This window comes from Oncorhynchus clarkii, chromosome 6 (genome assembly GCF_045791955.1).
Source record: "Oncorhynchus clarkii lewisi isolate Uvic-CL-2024 chromosome 6, UVic_Ocla_1.0, whole genome shotgun sequence".
Taxonomy (NCBI): domain Eukaryota; kingdom Metazoa; phylum Chordata; class Actinopteri; order Salmoniformes; family Salmonidae; genus Oncorhynchus; species Oncorhynchus clarkii.
In genome coordinates, this window is record NC_092152.1 from 2,969,681 (window position 1) to 2,981,345 (window position 11,665).

Here is an 11,665-nt window from a genome sequence, read left to right on the forward strand (position 1 = left end):
CTGCCACCCCACCGCTAGGCTACCTGCTCTTAACCTCTAGGCTACCTGCTCTTAACCATTAGGCTACCTGCTCTTAACCAGTAGGCTACCTGCTCTTAACCCCTAGGCTACCTGCCGGCCCACCGCTAGGCTACCTGCTCTTAACTGCTAGGCTACCTGGTTTAAACCACTAGGCTACCTGCTCTTAACCGCTAGGCTACCTGCTCTTAACCCCTAGGCTACCTGCTCTTAACCGCTAGGCTACCTGGTTTAAACCACTAGGCTACCTGGTTTAAACCACTAGGCTACCTGCTCTTAACCGCTAGGCTACCTGGTTTAAACCACTAGGCTACCTGCCACCCCAAACATAGAAGACAGTGAAGGCAAATGAGCAACATGTTGTTTTATTGCATCATTCAGTGACCAAATCACACTATTTCATTTGATTTCATATTAATATTTTTGCAACATCTGTCTTGGAACAGTAATGTGATCCTGGTGGATGTTGATTTTGTGATATTACATATGTTATATCATGCTAACAACAGTGTTGAGAACGGATGTTACATCTGCTATATTTACACATGAAACACATTCATATACCAAACATTGTCAAATATATATTATTTTTTTTACTTTTACTGTTTTAAATATGCATGTTGTGTTAATGGATGAGAAATGATGTACTGAAAAGATATATAGACTATTTGTGAATGACGGGATTATAATTTGATGTCTAATCCATTCATTATTAATTTAAATTCACGATCGCGTTTGTATTTTAGCTACGGTAACACAGTATCATGAATCTCATGAAAGAAGGAGGAGCATATTGTTGAACTGGAGGCATAATCGAGAACACCAAGTGATGACAGCTCATGACTGTCAATTCAGAAGGAACTCAAAAGTTTTACAAAAATCTACAGTTTCCTCACTATGACAGGAAAACCTAAATCAGTTGAATGGAGACCAATAAACAACACAAATATAATGGTCGGCAGTATAATTCCTTTGATCCACTTTGTGATTGAGTGTTTCTGTTGATCTGGATGTCTTTGTATTTTCTGCATAGTGAAGGTATTCTATGATTATGCTATGCTATTTAGCGTTTGGTGCCTTACAGACATGCGGATTAATGGTAATATATTACAATACATATGGAATATATTGTTAATATTACCACAACAAGGAGGCCAAATATTTTATTTATTTGAGTTTTTATGGCTTTTTCTTTATTTTGCAAATTACTGGAGCTTTTTTTTTTGGGGGGGGGGGGGCTTTTTACAAATTATGGAAATAGCAGCTTATGTACTTGTTTATGTTGATTAAATTTCAAACTTGCTGAAAAAACAGAATTTATATTTTACTGGTGTTGTTTCGTTACTCAGGTTAGTGTAAACCACAATTCCACCTTCATATGTACAGTGGGGCAAAAAAGTATTTAGTCAGCCACCAATTGTGCAAGTTCTCCCACTTAAAAAGATGAGAGAGGCCTGTAATGTTCATCATAGGTACACTTCAACTATGACAGACAAAATGAGAAAAAAAAATCCAGAAAATCACATTGTAGGATTTGGTCACCTACAAACAAGCAAGATTTCTGGCTCTCACAGACCTGCAACTTCTTCTTTAAGAGGCTCCTCTGTCCTCCACTCGTTACCTGTATTAATGGCACCTGTTTGAACTTGTTATCAGTATAAAAGACACCTGTCCATAACCTCAAACAGTCACTCTTGCTTGTTTGTAGGTGACCAAATACTTTTTTCCCACCATAATTTGCAAATAAATTAATTAAAAATCCTACAATGTGATTTTCTGGATTTTTTTTCTCATTTTGTCTGTCATAGTTGAAGTGTACCTATGATGAAAATTACAGGCCTCTCATCTTTTTAAGTTGGAGAACTTGCACAATTGGTGGCTGACTAAATACTTTTTTGCCCCACTGTATGTGTGTGTATGTAAAGTAAACTATATACATGTCATAAATATTATTTGAAAGATAATCTAGCAAGGTCTTAATTTTCACAGTAGTGGGTCAACCTAAAGCAGCTGTGTATGCTAATGCATTTGTGGCCAATTTTGTTTCCTTCAATGTTGCATACCGGTAGTTGTAAGATGTGCAGAAGAGGTGCCCATAGAGTCCTTTTGACCTTCAGTACATCCTGTACACGGCTCAGCTAGTCAGGTTCACATAAACATAGCTGGGAAATCATAGATATTAAAACCACAACGAACAACGTTAAGTAATTGCATCCTACAGCCACTACTGTCGTGTACACTATTGTCCTTTAGAGTTCTTACTTCTATAATGGAATAACCTGATGTTATCAACACTTAAAGGGACATTTCACTACTGCTCTATTTCACTATATATGTCTCTTAATGTTATTATTTCACTGTATATGTCTATTAGTGTTATTATTTCACTGTACATGTCTATTAATATGTTATTATTTCACTGTATATGTCTATTAGTGTTATTATTTCACTGTATGTGTCTATTAGTGCTATTATTTCACTGTATGTGTCTAGTGTTATTATTTCACTGTATATGTCTATTAATATGTTATTATTTCACTGTATATGTCTATTAGTGTTATTATTTCACTGTATATGTATATTAGTGTTATTATTTCACTGTATATGTCTATTAGTGTTATTATTTCACTGTATGTGTCTATTAGTGTTATTATTTCACTGTATGTGTCTATTAGTGTTATTATTTCACAGTACATGTCTATTAATATGTTATTATTTCACTGTATATGTCTATTAGTGTTATTATTTCACTGTATATGTATATTAGTGTTATTATTTCACTGTATGTGTCTATTAGTGTTATTATTTCACTGTATGTGTCTATTAGTGTTAGTATTTCACTGTATATGTCTATTAGTGTTATTATTTCACTGTATATGTCTATTAGTGTTATTATTTCACTGTATATGTATATTAGTGTTATTATTTCACTGTATATGTCTATTAGTGTTATTATTTCACTGTATGTGTCTATTAGTGTTATTATTTCACTGTATGTGTCTATTAGTGTTATTATTTCACTGTATATGTCTATTAATATGTTATTATTTCACTGTATGTGTCTTAGTGTTATTATTTCACTGTATGTGTCTATTAGTGTTATTATTTCACTGTATGTGTCTATTAGTGTTATTATTTCACTGTATATGTCTATTAGTGTTATTATTTCACTGTATGTGTCTATTAGTATGTTATTATTTCACTGTATGTGTCTATTAGTGTTATTATTTCACTGTATATGTCTATTAGTGTTATTATTTCACTGTATGTGTCTATTAGTGTTATTATTTCACTGTATTTGTCTATTAGTGTTATTATTTCACTGTATGTGTCTATTAGTGTTATTATTTCACTGTATATGTCTATTAGTGTTATTATTTCACTGTATATGTCTATTAGTGTTATTATTTCACTGTATGTGTCTATTAGTGTTATTATTTCACTGTATAGGTCTATTAATATGTTATTAGCATATCATGTGTCACAAACATTTAGAATTTCCTCACTACACACAAATAGGAGAGTTTCTGCATCTCACCGGTAGAATTGGCCCAGCTACATTGCCCGGTTTTAAGCAAACCACAATATCTAGAATTCATAGCGATTTCAGGACGTGGAGGATTGTCCCGGGGAGGTGTGAGAAATATAAAAATGTCTGTGTTTGTAGTTGTGGTGGATATCACGGTACACTGCTAGGGTGAAGGAGTTTCAAGTAGCCAATGAGTGGAGTGGAGCTGAGGAAGCTCCTGCAGTATTTCAACAAAATAATTTTTTCAGGAATGCTAATCTTATCTAATTTCTAACTACAGAAAGGATTTCAGAACCATCTGAGATGATGGGTGACATGGCTTACTGACATGAGTCTACAGTATCATGAGCCTATAAGGCCACACTGTCATGCGTGCTTAAACATTTTCCCTTTATTTAACTAGTTAAGAACAAATTCTTATTTTCAATGAAGACCTAGGAACAGTTAACTGCCTGTTCAGGGGCAGAACGACAGATTTGTACCTTGTCAGCTCGGGGGTTTGAACTTGCAACCTTCCGGTTACTAGTCCAACACTCTAACCACTAGGCTACCCTAGTTTGATAATCATCTTCAAAACCGAATCCCATGACACATTTTGTGTCACCTGTGCACTGTGGTAACTTTCATGGGAACAATCATCAGATGCAGCATTAACTAGTTGAGCTAAATATCTTTTAAAGTATACATGGTATATTGTTTGATGTATATTAGAATAATCATATTTTAGAGTAGGATACACATATTTTTTTCAAAGGTGCATATGCCATGGTGCAAGTACCAACCAATTATTTATATATACACTAGATGACTACTAATAGGGTGCGCTGTGTTGAAACCACCATGCCTCCGTCTTGGCCCTCCCTCACCATTGTGTTGAAGCCACCGTGCCTCCATCTTGGCCCTCCCTCACCACTGTATTGAAGCCAACCTGCCTCCATCATGGCTCTCCCTCACCATTATCAAAAATATTTTGAAAGCTATAAATATGCATTTATCAAATCAAACTTTATTTGTCATATGCGCCGAATACAACAGGTGTAGTAGACCTTACAATGAAATGCTTACTTACAAGCCCTTAATTAACCAATAATGCAATTTTAAGAGAAATAAGTGTTAAGAAACAATCATTTTATGAGATTCCTAATGTTACTGTCCCCACTACAACAACAACAAAAAATAAAGCAAATACATGTCATTTTATCCTTGAAACGTTTAATTGAAATACTGTAGAATCCCATTCATTCCTATGGAGGTCTGCGCCTACGGGGAGTACCAATATGGCCGACCCAGTGGCTTCAAGCCTTTCAATGACCAATACGATTAACTACGATCTAGGGTTTACCTACATTATTGGAGCCAATTAACTTTCCTACAATGATTGCAATAACTACCGTCGTAGGATCCAGTTCTACAACCGACAGAAGTATGTATGTCTTTATTAACTTTGCTGGAATAGGACATTTATTTGATTTATGTTTTTCATTTAATGTTGTGTCGCATTCAGCAATGCATTGTTTGAATTCAAACATCTTGTGACGAAGTGTTTATCTGACATGATGCACCGCTTCTCTTCCGCCACTAGAGGCCAGTAAAACCACAGAAATAGAATGGCTCCCTATTCAAGTCAATGAGGATGATGGCAATGTCCACTTACTCAACTGGCGGACCGGGGTCTGGATCCGATCCCAGAGCGGTATAAATACGGACCAACAATTATTTGTGATTTTGGGGGAACCCCTGGTATTTTATTATTTTTATTTAACTTGTATTTATCTGAGATATCTACTACAACCCTCATCCTCCACATACAACACCCGTTCTCCCAGTCACTTTCTGTTAAAGGTCCCCAAAGCACACACATCCCTGGGTTGCTCCTCTTTTCAGTTTGCTGCAGCTGGTGACTGGAACGAGCTGCAACAAATACTCGAACTGGACAGTTTTATCTCAATCTCTTCCCTCAAAGACTCAATCATGGACACTCTTACTGACAGTTGTGGCTGCGTTGTGTGATGTATTGTTGTCTACCTTCGTGCCCTTTGTGCTGTTGTCTGTGCCCAATAAAGTTTGTACCATGTTTTGTGCTGCTACCATGTTGTTGTCATGTTGTGTTGCTTCCATGCTGTGTTTTCATGTGTTGCTGCCTTGCTGTGTTGTTGTCTTAGGTCTCTCTTTATGTAGTGTTGTCTCTCTTGTCGTGATGTGTGTTTTGTCCTAGATTTATAATGTATTTATTTATTTTAATCCCAGGTCCCCCGTCCCAGCAGGAGGTCTTTTGCCATTTGGTAGGCTGTCATTGTAAATAAGAAGTTGTTCTTAACTAACTTGCCTAGTTAAATAAAGGTACAGTAAAAACAAATTCTTATTTACAATGACAAGGCTGTCAAACGACGCTGGGCCAATTGTGCGCCGCCCTATGGGACTCCCAATCACGGCTGGTTGTGATACAGCCTGGAATCAAACCAGGGTCTGTAGTGACGCCTCTAGCACTGAGATGCAGTGCCTTAGACCGCTGTGCCCTACGGGAGCCCATATCATATAAACACAAATAAGACATTGGAAATGTGAAGAATTGCAGGAAATTAGCTTTAAGTGCAACATTTTGTCTCCGCTAACAAGAGGGGTGTGACGAGTTAGGGGTCACATGGGTTGCGAGGTTATTACGCCGATAGAAATAGTACTTGAATACCCCTGGCATAATGTGTGGACAAGCAGCCATTTTGAGTGTACCCATGCCAGGAAGTAAAAGTAGGAAGTGAACCCTTCAATCTGGTCGTCACTAATTACCACAGCCATAAACCCTGCCTATTTCTACAATTTCTCTTCTTACAATCTGATTTGAAACCTAACCCTAACCTAACCACACTGCTAACCTTATGTCTAACCTTAACCTTAAATTAAGACCAAAAAATACAATTTTTACCTTTATTTAACTAGGCAAGTCATTTAAGAACAAATTATTATTTACAATGATGGCCTAGGAGCAGTGGGTTAACTGCCTTGTTCAGGGGAAGAACGACAGATTTTTTTCCTTGTCAGCTTGGGGATTCGATCTAGCAAACATTCGGTTACTGGCCCAACGCACTAGGCTACCTGCTGCCCCAGGCCGCCCCAGCTAGCTTAGAGAAAGGAGGAGATAGGAATCCCATTGGGTAATGGAGGCCTGTATAACGTCCCACCCAGCAGACTGTCGACCAATCGTGTTCAAGTTGTCATTTAGCATCATGCGGTTGCAAAGATGATCGTCCTGTAATCTCTTCTCAAAGTCAGGGTATGAGTCGAGAAACCTACCTTTTTTCTTGAAAGTAAGTAATGTCACGATTCCAAAGCTATAGGATATTACAAAGAACAAGTTAATTACCTTACATCTTGGAAAAGATGTGTAATATTGTACTTCTTGTTCACAAGATTCATGCTAATGTTGGGTTTTTGAGCTAGCGCCCAATTGACTCCCATTCATTACTTGAAGGAGCACTTGTCCCAGAAATTCCCAGAATGCACCGCTCGGCCCATTGACGACAAATGGGCAATGTACACAATCGGTGTAAATACGATTCCCATGGTGTTTCCCCATCTCCTCAAAATAATCTCTGAATGTGATTTGTTGAGTGAACTCAACTGACATTACAACAAATTCTTTCCATTGGATGAGCCACATCAGTTAGCATAATATAAATTAACATTCTAAATTACCATGGCAATCAGGCATCAGTTGATAGATAGAACATTCCAAATTACCATGGAAAGGATTGCATCACAATACCAGGTAGCCATTGTGAGTGTACCCGTTTAACCAGTCAAATTGCCAGGGTTAGCGCTTTCAAGGCAGTTCTATTCATTCTATTTCTAGGAGAAGCCTGTTAGAAACCGTGTTGTATCATGGATACATTTCGACTGACTGATTGACTGATCTACAAATTATACTGAGTAGTTATTCATGATACAAGGGGATTTGTAAATCAGTCAGTCTCGACGACTCGCCTTTAAAGCCGGCTGCAATGTCAAGGTTATGTTATTATGTGCATTGTTCACAGAGGAGCCATTATTTTTCTTTCCGCCAGATGGCGCTGTACTCCACAAAAGTGCCAGGTATGATACTTTCCTCCTATACACCATGATGATATTAGATTAAAATGACGTTTGATAAATGCTTTCATCGATGCTCTACATTGCAGAATCACATAACACAAAACACATGACTTTAATTAAGTATAGCCTAGTTGGCATATTTACAAACCCAAATATAATTCCATTTAATTTGAAAGTGCCAAATAAACCATCATCCACAAACAAACCGTAGTAATGTATAGATTAGTAATATATAGATTTTTGCTTATGTGTGTGGTGTGTTTATTTTTTCTTTGTTATAATCAAATCCGATAACCAACAATATTGGCAACACTGACAGATAGAGATCTGTATGCAAATCAGTTGTTTTCGTGACACACTTTTTCTATTCTGGTCGGTAATGATATGGTGCTCCCAGAAACTTAAAATTAATGATACGGTACTCGACTAAGAGTGAGGCTGTGCAATTGAATCCGCGCAGTATTCACAGATCCGCCACCTGCACTAGGACTGCCACTGAATGAAAGACTCAAATTAAGTCTCCATATGAGAAGACGACGGCGCAGAGATTTAAACAGCATTTCTAAAAAATAAAAAAATAAATGGGGGACTGACCGGACTTGTACAGAGAATCACAGTATGTATGTTTGTAGGCTACTGTATGTCGCTGGCGGTTTAGAGTATGGCTATAGCAATGGATGGAGTCGGAAAACACGAGTTGAGTTTTGAAAAGAATTTATTATATCGTCAAGGTTTAGTCTATTAAAGATTCGTTGTAATTGTTGTGTTGGCTAATTATTTCAAATTTGTATTTGTGTCTTAAATTTGTATTCGTGTCTTTATAAGTAATAGGATAATGCAAAGCAATTGTAATAATTTAATATGTTGTGATATTTTAACGTTTGATAAGAATTTTACAAGAGTGCTGTAAACGTTTTTTTTTAATTTACATTATGCCGCAAATGAATGCAATTTAAATGTTGAAAAACTTCAATAAAATAAAATGTTCAATTGTTGGAATTTGTTTTCCAAATTAATATTGTGTCCGTAAAGAACACATGCCTCAAAATATAAATATATAAATCTTCTGTTTTTAAAATAAGAATACTCTGAACCCCTTCACACAATGCCATGCGGTCGCCTGAAATGCAAACAGAGCTTTAATCATGTGCACTTTACACACGTTTAATTCCTGACCATTTTACCGAAAATATGCTGACATTAGGGGCGGAAAACGCTGAAGTAAAACCTATCCATCATTAATCAAGCCATTAATTTGCATGGCGTTATTCAACAATACTATTCCTACATACTGGATACAATTAATGTGTAAATAGCTGTTTTAATAACTGTTTTGCTATGAAAAATAATTTTAATTAAATTATTGTATTCATCATTTATTTGCAAATGTTTTGGTCATTTATTAATTTCCCAATATGAAGGTCTATCAGCATTACCATTAATATGTCACTTAAATGTTTTATTTGAGATAAATGTATTATTATAATTGTAATATTAACGTATCCTATTATTATTTTAATATTATAATAATTATTATTGTAATTTCTTGTAAATATCCAATAATGTAGGCAAATAATAACCTAATTGGAAATTCAAGTGCTTGACAGCAAAACCGGTATATAGACTTTGGGCACATCTGTAGCGGATGAAGTCTGAAAATGAGTTATCTATCTCTAGTAAACCGCCCAGACATTCGGTTTTGCGGATGAAAATGGTGCATGGATTGAAAAAATACCTGCATTATTTTGATCCGTCCTGACATGATGGCAGATTTATGCATGCTGCCTTCTAAATAGATTTTCGCAGCTTGTAGGCTATTGTCACATCTTGCCCGTAGGTGTACAAACCCGACAAACATAATTAATAACTAAAAAGACACGCATTTGGAATTTTGCTGCGTGATATCAGCCCAAGCTGCTTCCAGAACAACCCGTAAGAGGACAAGCTGCTTCCAGAACAACCCGTAAGAGGACAAGCTGCTTCCAGAACAACCCGTAAGAGGACAAGCTGCTTCCAGAACAACCCGTAAGAGGACAAGCTGCTTCCAGAACAACCCGTAAGAGGACAAGCTGCTTCCAGAACAACCTGTAAGAGGACAGGCTGCTTCCAGAACAACCCGTAAGAGGACAAGCTGCTTCCAGAACAACCCGTAAGAGGACAAACTGCTTCCAGAACAACCCGTAAGGGGACAAGCTGCTTCCAGAACAACCCGTAAGAGGACAAGCTGCTTCCAGAACAACCCGTAAGAGGACAAGCTGCTTCCAGAACAACCCGTAAGAGGACAAGCTGCTTCCAGAACAACCCGTAAGAGGACAAACTGCTTCCAGAACAACCCGTAAGAGGACAAACTGCTTCCAGAACAACCCGTAAGAGGACAAACTGCTTCCAGAACAACCCGTAAGAGGACAAACTGCTTCCAGAACAACCAGTAAGAGGCCAAGCTGCTTCCAGAACAACCGGTAAGAGGACAAACTGCTTCCAGAACAACTGGTAAGAGGACAAACTGCTTCCAGAACAACCCGCAAGAGGACAAACTGCTTCCAGAACAACCCGTAAGAGGACAAGCTGCTTCCAGAACAACCCGTAAGAGGCCACCTTGTACCAGTGAGGATTTAAACGTAGTGAAAGTATTATGTGGAATCGGATTGAGGGAGATTTCGACATCTGCAGCCAATATAATGTACATTAGTAATATTTAATCAATGGAGGGAAGACGTGACGGATCCAGCATAGAATAAAGTACAAGTCATAATCTGACCAGGGAAAAACTGTCCTGCTGCTTGAGAGCGTCCAGGCGGCACGGTAGAGATGACATAGGGCGCATAGTTCAACCAGCCACTTCACACGAACATCACCAGCCCTGCTGCTTACAATTGGCTGATGTATATAGCCTATTAAAAATGGAGAAAAATGAAAACGCGTTGTAACTCATTCATGTGTGAATGAAAAGTCTGTTTTATTTCCTTAAGGGTACATTTAAAAAAAAATATATATATTATTTGTATTATGTAATTATTTCGCCACTATGTCCAATTTATTGCCTTTACTTCCCTTATCCTACCTCATCTGCACACACTGTACATATACTTTTTTTCTATTGTGTTATTGACTGTACCTTTGTTTATTCCATGTGTAACACTGTGTTGTTGTTGGTGTCACACTGCTTTGCTTTATCTTGGCCAGGTCGCAGTTGTAAATGAGAACTTGTTCTCAACTGGCCTACCTGGTTAAATAAAGGTGATCTGGCCTACCTGGTTAAATAAAGGTGATCTGGCCTACCTGATTAAATAAAGGCGAATTTATTTTTATTTTTTCAATAATATTATTATTTGAAAAGTTATTACACGCATAGTTTATCCTTCAACACGGCGTATTTAAATATTTACATTTATACACTCTTATTAAAAAAACAGGTGCTATCTAGAACCTAAAAAGGATTTCAGGAGAACCATTTGAAAAACCCTTGTGGTTCCAAAGAGAACCGTTTTGGGTTTCCACACGTAACTCAAAATGGTTCTACCGGGAACCCAAAATGATTTTTTTTTACCTGGAACCAAAAGAGGTTATCCTACGGGGACAGCCAAAGAACCCTTTTTTTCTAAGAGTGATGTGCGTGGACCTATGTTGCTGCGTTGATCCGCTAAAAGGAAACAAAGGCTTATAAATCCTTTTTTTAAAACACCGCATTAGTGTTCCTAAAATAGCTTTTAGTTATAGTTACATTTCTGTCAGCGGTTGAAAAGGTGTCGATGGGCGCATTGAGTTAGTATGCTACTGCTATGTGCAGCTCTATCAGAAAGAGTTACCAGGCAAATCATAGGATTCAAGCCACTGGTTGGATAGCAGGTCTCGTGTCTGTCTATTGTGACAAAGCAGGTTCCTCTCGACGCGCGTCAAACAATTGGTCTCTCTCTCTCTGTAAACAGGATAGAGAGACAACAGCCAGCCAGCCTCCACCAAGTAACCCATCTCTAATCCCATCGAGAGATGTCATGGGGTGCACACACTAATTACCTCGTTGTTATTTATGCC